The sequence below is a fragment of the Ammospiza caudacuta genome, chromosome 4 (genome assembly GCF_027887145.1).
Source record: "Ammospiza caudacuta isolate bAmmCau1 chromosome 4, bAmmCau1.pri, whole genome shotgun sequence".
NCBI classification, from domain to species: Eukaryota; Metazoa; Chordata; class Aves; order Passeriformes; family Passerellidae; genus Ammospiza; species Ammospiza caudacuta.
Window position 1 is genome coordinate 23922566 of NC_080596.1, and position 21949 is coordinate 23944514.

At 42.6% G+C, this 21949-nt stretch overlaps 1 protein-coding gene across 1 annotated transcript in view; it reads right to left on the reverse strand.

The window, feature by feature from the left end:
- The window catches only part of WDFY3 (WD repeat and FYVE domain containing 3), a 152750-nt gene extending 134215 nt beyond the window's left edge, over positions 1 to 18535 (reverse strand). Inside the window, exon 1 of the mRNA XM_058804209.1 lies at positions 18345 to 18535. The gene's annotated coding sequence lies outside the window, so the exon portion shown is untranslated. The remainder of the gene's footprint in view (positions 1 to 18344) is intronic.
- Between the last annotated feature and the right edge of the window lie 3414 nt (positions 18536 to 21949).

The following is a 21949-nucleotide window of genomic DNA, read 5'->3' on the forward strand; positions in this document are numbered from 1 at the left end:
GGGGAGAGGTGTAAGTTGACAAGACTGAAGCAAACACACTATATATATCCAGTCTTTTGGTTGCAAAAGAAAATATCTTCTGTGTGCCTGGTCTGTTGAAAGCAGACAGGGACAGACTGCCACTAAAGGAAAAGAAATTCCAACAAAAAGAGCCCAGAAGGAAGGACCCAATTTTCTACAAATGACAGCATCTTCTCACCTCTCCAATACCTGATCTACAACACAGACACTGTGAGCAAGAAAACACAACCTTTGCACTGCCTATGACATCTTTAGCATAAGACTTATAAACTAAATAAGGACCTTAAACCCTTGCCCCAATTTATTTCCTGATATAGGACACTAAGCACTAGAGCCTATTTATGACTGATGCAGATCACACTTGACATGGCAACAAGCAGTGCAGCCAACAGTGTGGTAGCACAGACCAACTATTATTTCCTTCTGCTGGGACTCATAGATGGTATACTCAGGGAATAGAACTGCAGTCTACCAGTCTACCATCTCTTCTCCCATCCCTAAATGTTTAATCAAGGATCAAAACAACCTGCCTTGGTCACTTAGGCTCACAGGAAGCCATGAAACATGAAATGGAAATGACATGACATAAAACTGAGAACTGAAAATGGAGTGTGAATAGGGCAAACAGTTTTACAATATATTAACAGCCTTTATTATACTGCAGTGAGATCACTTGGCTGTAAAAGTATGAGATTTACAGCTACCTCATCTTATATACAGGAGTACTACATTTTATTTGGCTATCCCAGGGCAGGACTAGGGGGAAAAATTACAATTTGTCACAGGCCCACCCTTTGAAGGAAGAGGAAAAAAAAAAAAACAAGGAACTAAACAAACAGCAGTTATTTACATGTTTCTAAAATCATGAGAACATGAACTTGGAACTTTTGACCTGAAATCTAACAAAGGCCATCTGCAATATTTCATTTAGATCCAAGCAACTGCCTTTTCTTATGTACCCATAAAGTATCAAGTTACTTTATTTCCCTATACATTTTAGATTTCCCATGATGTACATGGGCAGTTTGATTTTGCAGATAGTGAACTGAAGAATGAACCCAAACAAAGCACTGTCTCACTGGCACTGGAAAAATAAGGAAACAGCAGCATGGGGAAAAAAAAAAAAAAAACTTGTTCACAAACAAATCAGGGCAGGGACGGGGGGAAGAAAGAAAAGGAAAAAGCAGCAACCAGAACACAAGCAGCTGGTGCTCAGGGACTAGGAAGGACTTTGGCTCCACAATAACAGGATCAGTTGCATAATTGCTGCTGCCTGAGAAGTTATACAATGTCTGCCCTTCTCATCGTTAAGAAAACAAATAAGCAACAAAAGTATTTTTGGGGCACAGAAGCTAATAAATACAATACCACATGTAAAGTTCTGCCAAAGAGGAGCTCTGTAGTTTCAAACACTACTTTTTAGCTTACTGAAACATTAAACATCAAATTGTATGTTGACCCTTGCTAAAAACATCTATTTCTCCTAAAAGCAACATGTCCTGAAGCCAGTGTCAAGCCACAAGAATTTCCCACCTGGCTTTTCCAGTCCGGCTCTCAGAAGACACGTTTGCATGGGAGAAAGCTGTCCCTAAGGCCAACTTGAATGATACGTGACCTCTCTTCCTGCTGTAGAACTTTATGAATTCTCTGGCTATTGTGGCATTTGAACCAAAGTAATAAACTACAGAAACATCCCAAGCACTAACATGATTTTAATTGTCTAACCGGATATTTTGCAGATACTTACAGGAGAACCAGTGTAACATAAGAGAAATGAAGAAAAATGAACTTATGAGGAATGACCTCACTGAAGAATGAGCAGGAAAGAGGTTTTCCAGAGTGGCCATGTATTGTGCAGACCTGACACTGAGGCATTGCTCAGAGAGTGAGAGTGAAGTCCGATTCAAGAGTGAAAGACCACAAAGATACTGCATGCTAATTAAGAGGCAGTTGAACTTGAGTTTGCCAGCACTAAATACATAAAGATAATTCTAGCCTAATTACAGCTCTCTCATTAAGGACTTGGGCCAAAAGAACAACAGCTCTATCTCCTCATCTAAAATTTGCATTTCGCTGTGATTACCTCTCTTCTGCTCCAAGTCTTGTCCATTTGATTCCTCTTACCTCTGGGTCAGAAGTTTTGCATCTTTTCACCACGATTTGGGCTCACAGCCCAAAGCTACTGCATTGCAGGACCAGCAAAGACATGATGCAGCAATATTCCTGAATTTCTCTGGATGTGGAAGTACATGTCATTGCTGCCAATCTCTGAAAGCCATCCAGATAAAATTCAGAGGCCCATGGCATTTCAGAAAAAAATTTTAAGAACCCACAATGACACTAAGATGGCCATCCTGACACTTTATGTCCCATTGCTATTTTCCAGCTAGCATCTAGAACACTGCAAAATTCACTGATTGTGCAAAGACAGAACAAATATGTATTCTGCTACTCACCCCTAAAACTCCACGTTACCTCCTGTGCTCTGCGCACACCACTTCCAGAAACAATTGCAGAAATTAGCAGAGAAGTGGAAATACCAGGATCTGTATTGCAGTGGAAGTACAGGCCAATTTCAGAAAGAAGGGAGACACCTAACCTGTATTCCTCTTGCCTCCACTCCAGCCTGTCAGCTCTTGGATAAGCAAACAGAATAAGCATGGCAGCATCCCTAGTGGAGGGAAAGGAGGCTGCTAACCTGAAAGCCTGCACAAAGGAATATGCTGGCCACGCACTGATTCTGTATATACAACTTGAGGGACCAGCAGCTGCAGCAAGGCACACTGCTCTCTGCTTAACTCACAAGTGCTGAACTTGCCTCAGGAAAATGCAGCAGCTGCTGCTCTGTCTCACCAGCCTCACTACACTCAGCAGATTGTCTTGACCAGTTACAACTCCAGAACCAGTGGCCAGGTCACAGCCACATTCCATTAGCAACCACCTTAACAGGAGAGCAGCACATTCCAACTCCATCTTCCTTATATTTTTTTTCATATCAGGGATTGCTGCAGATGGCAATAATTCAATCCTTAAAGCCCCTTACTGTGAATATGCTACAAAGCAGGATAGCTTTATCCATAATGTCTCAGTTCTGAATTAAGTAAGCCACTTACCTCTCCTAATGCTTCTGCAACAATTCAGAATTTTGATTAATGACCTGCTCTGCAACAAGCACCCCTTACACCAACTTCATCAGCAGTCCACTCATTTCCCTCTTGACTCTGGCAAATGCTTTGAACAATTCTCATGTTTAGGACTCAGGGGAGCCATTTTACCTACTCAAATAGTAAAGCAACACCAGGCAACTCTCAAGACACTACTGTACACTAATCCAAGTGCAACTGGAACAGCTATTGTGGATAAAGAGCACGATGCCCTTCCTTGTGGAAAAGAAAGGAAGGTCGAAAAATCCCATCCATTCTCCCATTCTTTTTGGACGTGGTGCTTAAGAAGGAGCAGAAGGAGAGAAACCACAAAACATGAAGTGCTCCAAGAATCCAATAAAAAAATCTGGCACTGTAAGCAATTTACTTACAAGACACATAGTAAAAATGCTAAAAGCTAAGTAAACAGTAAATCTCACAGCTAAGCTTCCAAAGCTCCTCACTCTGCTACTCACTTTCATTAGACACATTTATATAAAAATGTGTCTTATTAGTAAACTCACACACCAAACATAATTTACTCAAAAGACACTTCTTAGGTGGCTAGGGTTGCTCTAGAGTTGGTAATTTCTGATTGAATAGCTCTCTGAAAGTATGATCTTCAAACCAACACCTAAGGTAATGGGAATTAAGTACCTGCAAAAGACAATTATTTCCTCCCAAGGCTGCAGGGGCATTGCACATCTATCTTGATTTTGGACAGCTGGGTTCGCACCCTTGCAAGAGGTGAATTCTGCCCTCTGTGCAGCTGATGAGCAGTTTCTCGTAACTTAATCATCCACCCACCATCCACTATCAGATACTTCAAGTCTATAATGATCTCTTTTCCAATAAAGAATGGACACACAACTAACTCAGACTCACTGCAGAAGCCCTCCTAAGACTCCAGGCTTTTTACATCCTGATAATTTGTCTTCAGGCTTTGCAAATGTAATTGAGACTCATTCTAGGTCCTGAAAAATTTTCCCCATTACATTACATCTATCTCTTTCCTCAAAGAAGGAGAGAGAAAAGAGCAAACTAGAAAGAAAGAGGAGAAAAACCCAAAAGGCAATTATCAGCGACTTGTAAAAAATTGACAAAATTGAGCAGGCAAGTTCTGGACGCAGGAGGAAAAAAAGGAGATGCATCCAGAAGGCATGAAGGAGATGGAAAATGGAAGATGGACTACAATTCTGTGGACACACAAGTCCTGAAAACCTATTTATTTAAACCATGAGAACCTCAAATGCAGATGTTCAAATCTGATTATTCCTGCTTTATAACCCTAAAGCTTAGTTTTGGAGGAGGTCACAAAATGAAGGCAACAATAGCATAAAATAATGAAAATAATTGTCATTTGTTTTTCTTTTTAAATCATTAAAAGGCTTTTGCCTTCTTTGTCAGTAGCATAATCTAGGAAATCCCAAAGCTTACTGTGTTTTGGCCTACAAAAAATGCAATGAAGAATATATCACTTCCTGAACCTGTCAAGTCTCAACAACTCTCCTGTCCACCAAAAGAAAAAACCACAAAACATCATCCTTACATCATCCTAGTCAACAAGAAATGAACATGAAACAAAATTAGGATTTAGGATTTACATATATTGCATAAAACTGAAGTTAACTCACTGATCACCAATCCTATGGACAAAAGGAAGCCATTGCAGATTCTATTAATCAGAAACAATTATGCTAATCCCAAATTACCCATGCATGCACATGCTGAAACAACCATAACAACAAATTATTTGCCTAAAAAAAAGCAATATTATTTAGAACAACAATATCCTGGATTTAGGTGAACTAATGCTCTTACTAGAAGCAATTAAGAGGAGAAAAAAATCTATTTAGTCTTCAGTTTATTCTCCCTCTGATTTTTAATGATAAGGTCTCCTTATTAAAAAAAAAAAGGGTGGAGGAGCAAGTTTTGAGATGGGTCCAAGTGCATAAGGCCCATGCTGCTATCTGTGGTTTCTTCCCTGCTCCGATGCATTTTCAGCAGGACACTGGAGGAATTCTCTGAAGCAATCTTTTTCCAAGCAATATTTTGGCATGATTCCAAAGCACTTGTTCTAAAACAGAAGCCCAGCAGTCTGGATCAGCAACAGACCTGCAGAAAGTCCATAAAGCATAATTTTCTTTCAAGGGCAGATCAGGATCCTTGTACAATTGAGATTATGCTGCACAAAAAAAGACCCCCAAAAAAATCTCTCAAACCAGCAGAATGGATAAATGAATGCTCTGACAAACCAGCACAGACACACACAAGTCTGCTTGCTCTCATAAGCAGCATTTTTGGAAGAGCAAAATATTAAAAGACAAACAAACCAAACACACTGGGCCAGGAAGGGGAATTAATGCATTTGTTTCATTTAAAGCACTCCCAGGAGCAACAGTAGCACTTACATGCCAGACTTGCAAGAACAAACACTGCAAGAGAAACACTAACTGTGAAACAGAGATGGGTCACTCAGCTGGGTTCTTACTTGTGGCAAGATGACACATTCCTTCTGTCTGCTTGTCCAGACTTGTCAGCATTCTGCTAGCAAGTGGCTGAAAAACCTACAGCCATGTTGATAATCTAAAGTACCTTCAGAGAGCACCTCCTCCTCTACCAGCCCAAAGGGAGAACTCCACCATGAAGCAACAAGCACTCAACAGGGCACAAGGGTAAAAAGGTGTCACTAACCAGCCATGAGAAGGAGGAAGGCAACAAAGAGTACAAATAAACACTCAGGGTGACTGAAGAGCCAACAGTGTCAGAGGTACAAAAGAAATATTCCCTCTTAAATTTAATCAAACTCTCATACAATTAAAGAGCAGGGACAAATCTGTCAATGTCCAAGTGAGACCGACTAGTGCTATTCCCTAAACTGAAAGATGATGAGGAAAAGAGCCTTGCATGATGATTGCAACACAATTTTCTTAAGTTTGCAGATCTATGAAGATAGTTTCTCTTCTGAACTGTCTTCCAAGACCTACTGCTGCACAACCAGCACTGCTTTGTCTCCACTTCCGTCTCCCTGCCCTGTTGACAATACAACCAGCACACCAGAAGCCAGAAAGAAACAAACTGGTTTAGTACCGGGAGGACCTCATATTCTGAAATTCTAGCATGCTTAAACTATTGAGGGGAAATTAAACAAAAAAACCTTCACACCGATAACAACAAAACACAGCACCACAAAAAACACCAAACCTTACAAACCAAACAAACAGACAAAACCCCAACTCGCTCCAAGCCCTCACCTACTGGGTTGATAATTAATTTCCCACCATTTTGAGACTGAATTGTGACTATGATAATGATGATAATGTTATTTAGACAAGCTATATTAGTTCAGATTTGCCAGCCATCTTTCTCGGAGACATTTATATATGCTATCTCACCTGCATTATTAAATTGATCACTTTGAGATAAGCATGGTATCTTCACATGAATATACTCAGTCACTACCAGAGCTGGCACATGCTGCTCAGCATCATTAAACTGATACCTTCAGCTCAGCAACCTACCTTTAATCACATTAAAGGTACACCAGCTAATATGAGAAATAGAAGCCAGTAATTCATGTACCTGGATGAGCACCCTGGAGGAGTAGATGGTAATTACAAAACAATTATTTGGATACAATTATTTGCACCTCTTTGCAGACAGGGCATCTTCCAATCATACCCATTTTAGTACCTCCAAATGCATGGCTATGTGCTAGAAACCAGATTGGGAAGAAGGGATCTGAACACACAGAACAAATCCCAAAGGAACCAGCACGCCCATGGTGATGTAAGTTACATGACCCTCGAGGGCAGCAGGAGGCATCCCTGAATTGGGGAAGGAGGGGAGGACTTCAAAGCAGGCAAGAAATATTACTGCATAAACCAGCACATCAACAGACTACTGTGAGACATCTAAAGGTCAGCCTTCTTATAGCTCAAGAGAGCAACCAGAATACAAATGACTACCAAACACTTAAATATATTTTATTACTGAAAGCTAAATTTATTATTGAAGGTCAAGATAAAGCTAAAAAGAGCCTGAGTCGGCATCTCTGCATGCAGATCATATTTATACAGCTCAGGGCTCTTGGACCAAGCAGATAATGGCATTACAACACCTACTGGAAAGTGAGCAAACTCACTTTCAGTATGAAAATGAAACCTCTTAGGACTGGTAACTGGCCAGGAGAACAGATTATTAACCATGTAAGATTTCCCCCTTAACTCACAGCCATTAATTACACAGAACATCTTTTTAAAAGAGACACCTCCATTCAAATAAAAGATGTTGCAACCATTGCAGCACTGCTTATGTAGATAATTTCTTACAAACTGTCATCCAAAGCTGATCATCACAACTGAAACAACAGATTCTTCAAAAGGCAGTTGTTTTCAACTAAGAAAGGACACCACACAGAGTGAAAAGATGTAACATACTGTAATTATAGGGCTCCAGTACAAATGTTTTCCAGATATTGCTCCGGAACGCCCATGTTCTCTGTCCTTACCTCTTCCTTTACCATGCCTTTTTATTGAAATAAAAGCTAATTTAGACCTGGCTAGCTATTCTTCGAGATGAATCAACATGACATTTCAAAACAAACAGAAAATGAGAGTAACCTATTAAGAGGTATAAATTTTGAGACAGTAGTACAAGCCTACATACTTAGTACAAGCCTTCAGCTCATGATGAAGCTTTGCCACCATCCTCCCAGACCTGTTCAATATTTTCTTTGACGTCTTAGAGTCCCATCTCAGGAGTATTCGTTACAAATGGTATAAACTAACATCAACATAAGCATAAGCAAAGAAAAAAAGAAAGGGAGGGTGAGAACACCACATTCCTTCTGCAAGAGAGGAGTAAGGAACAGTATTAATGCAATATCTGTAAGCACATACACTCCACACAACTCAGCCTAAGCATTATTCTAACAGTACCTGAGAGGAGAGCTGGAGGGCAACACAAATTATTTTTAACCCAAAGACTAAGAGTTACAGTAAAATGGTCAAAACAAAATCCTCATGTCTTGTTTGTCAGACTGTGGTTTTTCTTCTCCTACTTACATGCTGCTAATAAAAAAGCTAGGGACAGAGGGAAAGGGACTTATTTTGCTGGTTTTACTTTTTATTGGTAGATTTTTGCTTGTTAACTGGTAAACTGGACATCACCATACCAACAAAATTTAAAAGAAGGTGAAAAGAATTCTACAAAATTCAAGACACACAGAAATACCTCTTGTCCAGACTAAAAAATAACCGCAATACTTGAATTAGAGAGAAAATAGCATAGAAAAAAATTAAAGTTTTCATCATGCCTCCATTTTCCATTCATGTAGACAGAGCAATCTTCCTGAAACATTTATACAGAAAACTACTCAAAGACAGTCTTCACACATTAGTAAGAAAATGCACCACTGTGCACCTACTTTTCTTCTTTAAATATCAAGGCCATTCATGAACTCCAAACAGTGCAGTTCTTTTAAAAACATGGGTTTTTCAGAGATTTCTCCAACATTATTTAATGCTTTAACAAGAAAGTGTGACTTCTGACCAGTGTTCTTTACGTGCTCCAAGTTAATAGCAAACTTTCAGTCGAGTCAGGGTGCTCCTGACCAAGCTCCTGTACTTCTCCACCTGATTAAGTGCAGGCTCATTTCTTTGAACACCCACCCTAAGCCAAGTAAAAGGGTCAAAGGGCACTTGTTTGTAATTAATTTGTTTAAGTCTACAAAAGCAGCTTGCTTTCTCCTGGGTAGAGGTAAGAGCCCTCTGCAAGCTGTGCTCACTTTTCAGCAAGGTTTCCCTCAGCCACTGCTGGCACATCACTGCTGCCCACCACTCCAAGAGCAAACAGAGAAGTCTGAGCAACAGACCAGTTATAAGCCCACAAGTGGACAAAAAAACAGTTACAGTAAAATATCCAGTCTTTGATAGCCTACCACATTAAAAAATATTTTACTACCTTCAGTATCATGTGGGGGAAAAAAAGAGAAAAAAAATATCACTCTCTGCCTATCTGCCACTGGGCTTCACAGTGGACATGAAATATTCCCATGTCTTCATTTGCTATTTAAAGCATTAAAAAAGCTTGTCCCACACCCTTACCACTTTCTGTAACAAGTCAGGCCTCAAGCACCATATTCCCAACCTCTGCAAATGTCCTGCTTCAAGCACGATTACAGATGTCCCTTCCAACAAAAATTTGACCAGTGTGTTCAAACTTTTCCAGGTGAACCTAAATTTTAAGATGAGTCCTTCCTCACATAATAAAGATGAGTATTCAGAGACAGCAGCAGTCTATTGAACCCAAGTCAAAAAAATGCATTTCAATTTACTATGACCCTGCAGTGCTTGAGGTGCTCCACTTCCCTACTCATTGTGAGTATTTCAAAGGCAGACAACAAGCGTGTCTAGGGACTTTCACCTCAGCACCACAACCCTCAGCTTAATGCAACAACACACTCTAGGCTGAATGCCACACAATATGAACACCTACTAATGATGGCACCCTTTTCTTTTCCTAAACTACTTAAATAAGCTTATTCTCATACTCTGTGCTATTATGTTTTCATTTGAAATGTTTATCCTTACTCAGGTGGCAAGTTCAACTTCATCCTGCAAAGGATCATGGAAAAGAGGATAGACAGGAAAGCAGAAGAGTGTTTTCATCTTTTAAATTTATTCTGTTTGTTCCAGAGGAACCTAAACCCTCACCTTGGTATATTCTCTACTCAATCTGAGCTACTTCAGACAAACATCAACTATATTGATCTCCTCCTCTAAAGAAAGATCACAATGCAAAGACACATAGCTAGACTAAAAAGATTTTTCCAAGTACGTTACTTGCAGTACACACACCTCCTCTGCTTCCTTTTATTAAAAAGGAGAAAAAACCCAAACAAAAAAACCTAAACATTCACATAATCTGTATTTGAAGCATACAATATGTGTATATGTGCTTTAATGAAATAAAACCAGGTTATAACTTTAGGGTTTATCTGATCAGTAGGCCATCCCAATTCATAGCAGGGAAGTTTATGTGCTGACTTTGGCTGGAGTAGACTTCATTTTATTCAGAGTGGCTGGTATGGGGGTGTGTTCTGGATTTATGCTGAACTCAGGGTTGATAATACAGAGATGTTTTTGTTATTGCTGAGCAGTGCTTACACAGAGCCAGGGCCTGTCCTGCCCTTTGTACCAGCCACACCAGCAAGGAAGCTGAGGATGCTTGGGATGGTGGGAGGAGACACTGCCCAGACAGGTGACCCCAGCTGGCCAAAGGGATATTCCAGACCATGTGACATCATGCCAAGCATACAAAGTGAGGGGAAGAAGGAAAGGGGAGTGATGGCGTTTGTCCTTCAAATAAATGGTTACGCATGATGGGGCTCTGCTGTCCTGGAGAAAGCCCATGGGAAGCAGGGAATCCATTCCTTGTTTCACTCAGCTTGTGTGTGTGGCTCTTGCTTTCCCTGTTAAAATGCCTTGATCTCAACCCACAAGTTTCCCAGCTTTTACCCTTCTGACTCCCTCCCCATTCTTGGTGCAGTGCAAGTGAGCAAGTGGCTCCATGGGGCTTAGTTACCAGCTGGGGATAAACTCTGACACTGTACAAGTAATTAAAAAATAAAAAATCCTGTTACTTATACAGCACATCCAGAGTCCTGTCTGTACAAAAACACCACCAGCTGAACTACAAGGGCTTTCAACAGACAGCAGGGAAGCCATGGTCTCCCCTGTCTTGATCCAACACTGCTGGGAACATGGCTATGTTGCTGGAAAGAAATGCAAGCAAAATATTTCTGTCTCCAGAAATTGCTACAGTCAACATAAGACATGTTGCTTTACACACTCTAATAATGAAAAGCTTGAGAAGATACTCCCTGCTTACTTCATGACCCACTCAAAATCTAAATTAAGTATTCATCACTAGCTTAGGCTCACTGCTCAGAACTGTTAAAAAGAAACTTTTGCAAACCTAATTAACAGGCAAATTATCATTTTCTTAGACCATATCCATAGAGACTTTGTTTTTACATTTGTACTGTGGCTCACTGCTCAACTGCTGACTCAAGTATCAGTATTTAACTTGTGATGCAACACCAAAACGGTTTCTATGCCTATTCCACATGACTGCTTATAAAATTATAACAAATGTTTACTTCTGCCTGTTCAGATAGGCATTCTTTCTTCTGCAAGTGTAAAGAAACTCCCAAATAAAATAGATTTCACTCCTCCTCAGTCACCTTATCAGACAGGAAACCAGTGATGACAAGAATATTACCAGCTCTGATCACAGCTTTCTCAGTCTCATACCTGTGGCACTCCAGCTCAGACAATTTTGCCATGTGAAGATTTCAAAGATGACATAGCCCTCACAAGTTGTGGGGAAAAAATGACAACTGCATGCTTAAGGCTCAAAAGAAAAAAGAAATCAATTTGCTTTGTGCTTTCAATGCTTTAAAAGCCGTAACTTGAGCCAATCTCTCTACTGAGGGCCTACACCATGACACTTCAACTCTGAGAACAACAAAAGGCCCAACTTTCACATTAAGAAATGCACTCTTCAGCTGTTTTGTCTGTCATTCTGCCATGTGATACATTCTGTACTCTGTGCACTCATGCAAATACAAACCAAGGCCTCACCTCGTTCCTGGCTCTCACTTGAAGACCCAAGGACCTCCTTAAAATGCCATTAGAAGTAAACAAGCCTTGGCAAGCATACCAACACAGAACCAAATCCTAAGACCATCAATGGCACTCAATGCTATCAAGGTGGTGAATTCCTGTCTCTTGGTTCCAATACTCCTTTGGTTGTCTTCAGGCAACTGTTCAGTTTGATTTTTTGTTTTAGGGGGTTTTGTTGGGGCTTTTTGGGGGTGTTTTTTTTGTTTGTTTCTTGGGGTTTTTCCCCTAAACCTAAGTATAATTTCTGAGCTTGCTTCCACGCTCCCTGCTCTGCATCCCTTGGCTGCAGGAATCACATGAACTGGTACTGCCACTGATGCCTCCCTATCATAAAAACAAGCTTCCCTTAGAACAGCTCTCTACCACAGGCTGATACTCCCCACTGGTCTAATAAACTTCAGACAAAAGCTCAGGCTCATTATGCCAAGTGCACTTACATCTGATTAACCTTCTCAGGGAACTTCACCTAAGGCACTCTGAACAGTCTGTCTTTCTCCCTTTTGGGATTGCCCATCATCCAAGCACTTTAAAAGTCTTTAGAAAGTTTTATTACCAACCCAAGTTGATATTTTGGCCTATTTTATCCCCCTCTATCCTCTAAATAACATATCTTCTGGACACCCTAAGCATTTGCTTAGCCCTGCAATTTCTCCTACTATTTCCTGTATCTCAAATTAAAAAAAAAAAAAAAAAGAAGGATATGCTTACAGTGCCAAACAACCAAATAGAGACTTTTTGAAGTTCCTGCTGTACAAATCCCCTCTTCCTGTTACAGCCCATCGGTGAGCTCAGATTTTGGTTCTCAACAAGAACCAGGGATAAAAAGCAACACTATTTATCACCATGGCATTCAAACACATTCCACCTGCTGAAACAACACGCCATCACCTATTCACACAAATCAAACCATCCTGCTTTGGACAACAGCGAGATTTTCACCATGTCTTCAGATGAAAATGTAATGTAAGAACATAAAACGTGGTTCACTTGCACCCACATTCCACCTGGCAGAATGATACTGAGAAAAGCAGCACTAGGTAGAGCTACTCTCTCATATCCAATGCATGGTGATTGCTCTGACAAAAGCTGCAGTAAAATAGAAAGCCAGATGTACATTTTTCTCAAGAGCTACAGATCGACACTCTCACTGAAGTCATCACATTCCAAAATTGAAAGACCCCAAAAAAAACCCAAAACACCTAAGAACGTGTAGGAGTATCCTCTCCTTCTAGCCATGTGTCTATCTTTGCACTACCAAATTGTCAGCTCTGAAGGCTTGGGGTTTTTTCCCATTTGCTTATTTGATATAGCTGGTTTAAGATAAGGATCAATGTTGCTAACTCCTCAGTTTTGAAATCCTTCACTACAAATCCTCAAATGCAAATTCAAAATCAAAAGTGTCTCAGCCATTAGTAAGAAAATGTATGATTTGATAGAGGGACCAACTCTATAGTTAAATCTGTCTGACTTTTCTAAGGTAGATGTCTTAGAATTGGAAAAAGAAGCTTAAGTTACCCATGGAACTGATGAATACTCACCCAGCCTGAAAAAGCAGGAATTTGTCTCTTACATGCTTACAGTGCAACCAAAAAAAAAAAAATCTGTAGAGCAAGAGAGAAAGGGATGAAATAAGCCACCTGGAAAATCCACTTCTTCTATGTGTTTTCAAATTTATTATTGTCTGTACATTAGATTAGCCAACCTGATCAAAGCTTTTTCCACATCATATTGTAATAAAAATGGAAATAACAATATTTGCGATGGTGTAAGAACTAAAGATCCTATTAATGCACTTCTGAATGTTATAATTCAGATGCATCCGTCTCATCTTTCACTGACATTTCTTAAAATTTGCCGAGAAATGAGAAGCTACTTGCCTTCATACCACTCAACATCCCTTATTGTTTATGGCTTCCACACAATTCCCTCTTTCCTAGCACAATACTGTTCTAGTGCATTTGAAATTTCAGAAGGTATTTTTTTACATGCGCAAGTTCTGCAAATCTGTTCCTATTCTGTGATATGTGAGAAGCATTACAAGTCACATGCTTAAGACAGGCAGAAATCCATCACAGGCAAGTGATGAAACACCAAAACCAGCAAAGCAGTCAAACCCCTCTTCCCTCATAGGAGAAAGATCCCAAAAGATAGCATGTAGTTCTCATTGGAATAAAGTAATTCCAAAACATCAAACTTCCCCCCCCCCCCCCCCCAAAATCTCAATACAGTTTTACTTCCACTATCACAGCTTTGCTCAACAGGTAGGGAGAGAAAAAAAGAAAAAAATACACCATAAGAAAAAGCCAAAAATATTCCCTGCTGTCATTCAAAATTTCAAAAACATCAGCACAATGGTCAAAAAGCATGTCAATTGCACATTTGCACACAGAACAAACATCAGAAAATTTTGCCCCAGAGCTTTCATGGGAAAAAACTAAAGATGTAGGTCATATTCACTCACAAAAGACTTGAAGGAAATAAAAAAAGATCTCCTGCATACTTAGAGCAAAGCAAATAGAAAAGGAACAAGACCTATTCTTCCTTCTTTGGACTGGACAAAGCAGCCCTTCTCACTTGTTCTGAAAGCCTTGATACCAGCCAAGAGCTCCTAGCTCTTGGAATAAGAAAGTTCCCCCAACAGTGACACTAGCACCTGAGACCATGCCATGCCCTCCCCAGCAAGATGTTGCTATTCAGTGCTCAGAGCAGTCACCAAGCCCCTGTTTGTACCAGGGAGCTGCTGTACACATTTACCTGTAATACCCAGAAGAACAGGGGATGTGCCTAAAAAGCCAAAGCCTGCACTGCTGCCCCATCAAACACAGGTCGCTTGCCAAACAGATGCACTCAAGGCTGGATCACCACTAAGGCACACTCAGGCCTGCAAAGCTTGCAGCGCTCTCACCTCCCCAGCAGTGACTTCAGTTAAAATGTTACATCCTGCCAGCAGGATTTTGTACCAACAAAAGGACATGGCAACACTTTCTGTGCTGTCTGTGGGACAGCAGCTTAAAACAAATGCACACAGGAGCCTTATCATGTCCTCCCCAGCCTGGACAAGGTATGAACAGCCCAGCAGCACAATGAAAGTTTCCAACAGAAGATAAACAGTTTCACTCTCACATTATGAAACTGTAAATGAAATGACAAAGTTAAAGAGAGCTGTTCTAGGAGATATGACAATCTTACATCGATGCACCTCAGTCCTTCAACATATGAAGGCCTAAAGACTCAAGCTGTTGGTCACTTAGGACAGATAAGTAACAAAAAAGTACTTTTTAAAGCAACCAGTATTCCAAACACAAAGAAACTGACATTTGTATGTATTTGTCATAACTTGGACATTTCCAATAGTGTACTATTGCAATCAGCAACACCAGCAAGATGAAAAAAAAATAATCAAGAAGGAAACCAGTGAAGTTAAAAGCTTCTATATTAAAGCCATGAGGAAATAATTTGTTTTCCACCTACACACATATCCAGAAATTGTACTGTGGACCAAGAGAAAATTCTATTTCCCATTACAAAATGCAAGTTACATCCTAGTAACATATCATAAGAATAGACTTCCATGGTATTAATTATCAGAGAAGTAATCAAGCAATAGGGGGTAAATTGTGACTTAGATGCATGGTTTCTCACAGCATACTTTATCGGAACTCTTCAAAATCTGTTTATTTTGGACAAATGACACAAGACTTCCTCATGGCAGGAAGTCCTGCAAGTCAAAGGCCACTGCTGAAACAGTATTTCCACTATTTTGCAATAGGGACTGAAAAATCACTTACAGACATGAACAAAACTGCTAATTAACAGGAACAGATTTGTCCTCTGTCAATTTAACCACCCAAGAGGGAATCACTTTTTTCTCTTTACATTTTTCAGCTTAGCACATCTTCAGAACCCCAAGTGAAGGCCCAAAATCCAGCCACAGAACAATTCATATCAACATTTGGGAAGTGAAACATCATGTTACAACACCAAAGTTTCCAAACAATCTCATGACAGTCCTGAGCATTTCAAAGGGTAAGCAGAACATCTGTCCACACTCACCCCCATTCCCTGCACATAAAGCACCACTGAAAGTCTCCTGAATGCTAAAAAGCCCACAGAACACTAGTGGAAAACTGTGAATTAGTTAATGCAAGGTTGCTGGATGTGAAACACACTGCTGAATTCCTCTAACAGCAACACACATCAATACATCCTGAAGACCTGCTCACCTTGCACACTTGTGCCAGTTTAGCTCCACTAAGCCAGAATTAAGTACCAAGGTTTGAGTAGCCACACAGGCAGCTGTCAGATCACCTTTTCAGACCACTCCTATACCAAGACGTATAATTTCAACCTTGATATAACAAGGCTACATTATCAGTTACCATAATTATTTTTACATTTAGCATCTTTCTGCTACCACTTTGAACAAAAAGACAAGCATTCTTTTCCCACAGTCCTGTTCTCTTCCCTAGTACTGTGTGGTAGCAGAACTACCAAGTAGCTGATCTCAATGTATTGAACTGGAAACAAGCAACTGACTGGACACACCAACCCTTACTTAAACCTTGATACAGAAATGTTATATTACATCTTCAAATGGGTGCTGAAGATACTAAGTCACAGCAGCATCATGATTAACTAGATAATCAGCTGGCTAAGAGATGCAATATGACCATAAAAACCAAAACATACTACATTTTTATTCCAAGTCTAGAAGCCTAAAATTGCCCAACTAGAAAAGCAAATGTGCCCAGTTCATAGCAAACACATACCAAAGTGAAGAATACCATCCTCCAATCTGATATTTGAGGGATTCTTCTACCCAAAACACCTTGTTATCAACAGTGTTGAGTATTCCAGAGCTAGCTCCAAATGAGCTCAACAGACCCACACCACACAGTGAGGAGACACCCACTCACAGTCCAAATGCGCAACTGAATTTGGACTGCCAGCACATCTTGACCAGGGCCACGGAACAAAGGCACAATGCCACATGGACGCACTTCCAGGACACGATGCCTGCCTACAATCTAAAAGCAAAGAAAGACACTTAGCTGGCTTACTGCCACTGACCAGTTCCCACAGCAGGTAAGTTCATATCTTCAAATGCTGTATGTCTACCAAGATGGCGCAGGATGAATGAGATATTGCAGAAATGTCAGTTCACACAGACTGTACAATTTGTTCACATAGCCTACTTCAAGATACTGCTAGCTTGTCACCAAATTATGCCAAGGATGCAATCAAGCTGGCTCTCTGCAGAGCCAGAATCCATAGGATTCTGTGAGCTCAGGAATATCCTACAGCTGTACAGCCATAACTGGGCACAGAAGCATGCACAGGCATCAGGGAGCAACTCTGCTTCAGTGAAGAAAAATAACTTCTGTTAGCTACAACACACAAAAATTACTTCTCTTAACAGGAAACCCACCACTTGTTTTTCGTAGTAAAATTTCATGGTCCAATACATGGACACGCATGGACCTCATCACAAACCAACGTTACCAAGAAACCAAAATTCAGTCATTAAAATAAGGCCAGGACTCACAGGTCTACACTGAAATCTTGCAAATTACTTTAGTTAGGAAAAAAAAAGTCAGTTAAATCATTCATGAAACTCTAGGTCAAAATAAATACATCTAGTCCTTTGCACTTCTTCCATAAGTGTTTTGCTATGCTGGCACAGTTAGAAATTATAAACTTAACATTTCAAGGTGAACATCACACGGGGTTTCAGCACCCAGCTGAAACTGACTACTCTCTATGCAAACCTCTCCTTTGAGTGGACTATCTCAGAACTGCAGGGCGAAAACCACGCTCAAGACAAGGAGCAGGTACTTCAGCAGCCCCGCAAATCCCGCAACACCACGTTCCGAACCCTCCAGGGGCCACGACTCCCCTGTCCCCAGGGACGCACCGGGGACAAACCCGTCGGGTTCTGTAACTTCAATGTCCCTGCCGCACCGCGGGGTCGACAGCTCCAGGCTGCCGCCAAAATCAGTACCCGCATGAAAAATCAAAATAAAATGTGGGGGGGGAAAGCCGACCCGACCCACCGCCTGTGAGCCGCCCAGGGCCCGTGGCGGCCCCCCCACATTCCCTGCAGGCCTCCCCAGGGCCGGGGCCGCTGGGCCCCTCCCGCACCCCGCCGGGGCTCCCGCGGGAAACCCGCCCGACCCAGCCACAACAAAGGCGGTCGGAGCGGCCCAGCGCTCGCGGGGCTCCTTCGCGACCCCCAGGCTTCCCCCGGGCCCCCCCGGCCGCGGCCTCTGCATTGGAGCCGGAGGGGGGGGTGCCCGCGCAGTGACAATGATCGGCCGCCCCCGGCACCTGCGCCGCCGCCCCCTCCTCCAGCCCGGCCCGGCCGCTCGGCATCCCCGGGGAGCGGGGCCTGCGGCCGGGCCGAGGGGGCGCCGGGTCTGCCCGGGCCCGCCGACGGCGCAACAAAGCGGCGGGGCCCGGGAGGCGGCGGGCAGCGCTAGCGGGCACTCACCGGGGGGCAGCGAGGTCCCGGCGGTGCGGCTGTGCCGGCCCGGGGAGGGGGCGGCGGGCGGTTCGTCCCTCCTCGCTCTCCTCTCTGCGCTGCGCTCTCTCTCCGCGAGCAGCGCTCGGCTCGGGGGGTTACGCGGCACGGCGGCCGCGGCCGGGCGGTGCAGGCCGGGCCGGGAGGACCGCTCCTCCCGGGCGGGCTCCGGCGGGAGGCGCCGCCGCTGCTGCACCGTCCGGGCGCCGGGGTCGTCCCGGCCCCATCAAGGCCGGGCCGCGCCGAGGGGGCCGCGGAGGGAGCGGGGCCGCTCCCCGCGGCGGCTGGTGGCCATCTTAGTCCTCCTCCTCGGCGCCGCGTGCCCCCTCCCCGCCCGGCTGCCAGCGCTGCCTCCTCCCTCCGCTCCTCCTCCTCCTCCCACTGCTCCCGGCTGGCTGCGGTCGCTCCCGCGGCCCGGCGAGGCCGCCCGAGGAGAGCCGCTTGGTCCTGGCAGGCCGTGGGCCCGCTTCTTAATTCTGGGGTTTATCGCAATTACCTTACCTTTTGGAGCGGTGGGTTTGGCTTCTCCCCGTTCTGTGACAGAATTCCCACTCCTCTAGCGCTGCCCGCCCGTGTCCTCTCCGTCTGCCCCGCCGCCACAGGCCCGAGCTGCTGACCCGCGAGAAGAAGCCGTCCCAAGCAGGGACCTGGATGTGTCATGAGAATGGGAGTGCAGGTCAATGCCGGAGCAAATAACCCACCCTTGAGCTGGGCTTGAGGTGCTTTCCCTTTTGCTGTTTGTCAAGTATACATCTAGGGAAAGTCCTCTGGATATCCCTAGTGCCAAGCACAGAGAGGATTGTATGCCTGTGCTGACCAACCACTCTCATCTGTATGATCCAGATGTTCAAACAGAATTAGTTACCCGTTTCCTACTAATCCAGAACTCCTGTTAAATTCCCAAAGCCGAAGGACTCCTTTTGTCCGCAGGACAAAACTTCGTTTTAGCCTTGTGCTGGGCACAGAGTGCAGGGTGTAACTGCACCCCGGAGGGGAGCTTCATCCACTTGGACGCTCCTGAGGAGCAGTGCAAAGGTGTGTCCACACGTGTGTGACCAGATATCCTTCTGCCTTTTTCCAATCACTTATAAACTTACCTCCTCTAAGAAATCAGCTGCTAGCAGCCATTCATTCTCTAGCAGTTTTGTTTGGGTTTGTTTTTTTCTTTTTGTTTACAAAATCCCTTCTGAAGCCTTCATTGAAAAAACAAAATAGCAGTTTGGAGAATCTGGCTGCAGGGGTAAAAGCTGCAATAAAAAATGCACAAACCATCTGAGACTTTTATGTTTCATTGGCAAATTATCACAAGCACCAGGAACCAGGACCATTGCCTCTTGCCTGTGCTACAGGGGTTTATTAAGTGAAGCTGTGTACTCTGTTGTGCTTGAGGATAAATGGAGTAAACACCATTTATCCATTCTTCTTTCTCTGGCCGTTAGCATCAAACATGTAAATGCACTTAATGTTTTTTCTGGCTAATGTTCTGCTGTTCAGCTGGCAGTGGAAATTTTCCAGTCCCATTCAGATGGGAAAAACTGCTTAAAACTTACAGATGTCTTGACTGAGGCTAGCTCTACTCCAACTCCCATGAAGCACTCACTGAAGACAAAAATATAACTCCAGACAAAGAAAGCCTACTTCTCCCAACTGAAAAATAAAATAAACAAGGAGAAGTGTGTAACATCCTTGCCTACACAACACAGTGCCATCTTTACTTGTTAAAGATATTTTCATGTGTTCAAAATTCACTGTGTGGCCAGAAGCAACATTTAGTCCAGCTCAGGGGAACACTCCAGGCTATAGTTTGGCTTGGAATGGAGCTAACTCTCCCTTTGCAATACCTGTCTTTTTTTTCTGCGCAGGACAGTCAGTGGAGAACCAAGAAAGAAATCATGCACAGTATATCAGCCATAGTCCTGTCCCAACAACTGTAATATGATCAGTGGCAGAAGATCTTAAGGCAGTTGGTATTCTTGTGTCTCCCAAGAAAAACTTAAATTTTATTCCATGTATATCTTGTTTTGCCCCTCCTAATAAAATGCTTACTTTTGCCTACTTCTTAAACATTAAGCATTATAACAACTTCTTCCCAACCACTCTTTGCAGCCTGCCATTCCCATGTCACCTGAAATTATCACTGTCTGCTACAGAAAAAAAAAAACATTTGTCTATGGCTAAGGCCATATAGGAAATGTTACAAGGATAGGCAGTTCTATTATCATTACAGCAAGGATTCCATGTCATCAGAGTTTGGTACCTCCTCAATGTTTCTCACAGGCATCTCCTCTAAGCACTGACTGTTCCTGGTCCTTGCAGGAGCCATCTGACTCCAGATCCCACCAATCCACTCTTTTATAACACTGTTCTTATTGGCTACAGGTGTGGCCTGTTAACATCAGGCCTGCTCCTGATCTTTAGTAATTGGTTCAGCTGCAACTCTTTAGGGGGTAAGATTACATTCTCTACCACCTTCATTTACCCACACTGTATCCCCCTACAGGGATGCCTTTCTGGGGGCACTCACCATGTTTTGTAGGCATCATATAGCAATGTATAGGCAGAAAGGAAAGTAGGTGTGTTGGGCTGCTTGCTATCACATACCAGACTAACATGATTTACCTACCCCTTGAGTGAAGGCTAAGCCCAGGAGTCAGTGGCAAATATGTTTCTGCTACAAAACTGCTGGGGTCTCTCAGTCCATTCAAAGCTAACATGCACTGAATTTTTATGGATGCATCCTCCAGCCATGCCAGTCTAGAAGCAAAAACACAATGAACTCTGCTAGGCAGAATTTGGCCCCATTTGGTGTTTTCATTCTGAATGGCAGCAAAGGCAAGCACTGATTCCATCAGCTTGTTCCAACAATTATTTCACTTACTGTGCAAGATGCAGCCTGTGAATGGAACATAGCAGTTACACTTTACAAAACAAACAATCTTCTCCCTGTAATTTACGCGTAGGAGGAGACTTGTATCTTTCTTAGGTAAAGTTTTATCAGGACCTATCTGAGCGAGCTCTACTAGTAAGAATCAAAGCTAACAGAGATGGTGCTATTCCTAATTCATTGTAAGTAGTGGGAAATCAGCAAAATCCCCCAGGATGGCAGTGGGAGTTCCAGGGACAGCTGTATGCTATGCCAGATATACTTTTTGCTGCATGCCAAGTTACACTGTTTTTTTCTTCTTGCACAGCTAATGTTCATTGCATTCCTATTTATAGTTCCCATCTTTTGGTCAGTTGTCACAGTTCCAAAATAAATAATGGCAAGCTGTAATGTTCCATACTGAGTGACACCAGACACTCTTTTTACCTTCTCAGCATCTCTCCTCTCACACAGCTAATCACGGGTACCTGCTTGTCTTTCTCAAAGAAGGTGTGAAATAGTAATTACAGTGCTATAGTTAGACAAAAGAAAGTATTTACAGTTCATCTTTCTTCCACTTTGCAAAGCAACTGTGCACAAGGGATTGCATCAATCATTAAAAAAGTGGAGATATATTTAAATGTCTTTCCCTTCTTTTTTAGAGGGTAAGGTGAAACTAGCACAATTGACTTTCAGCGGTGCAATGCCACTC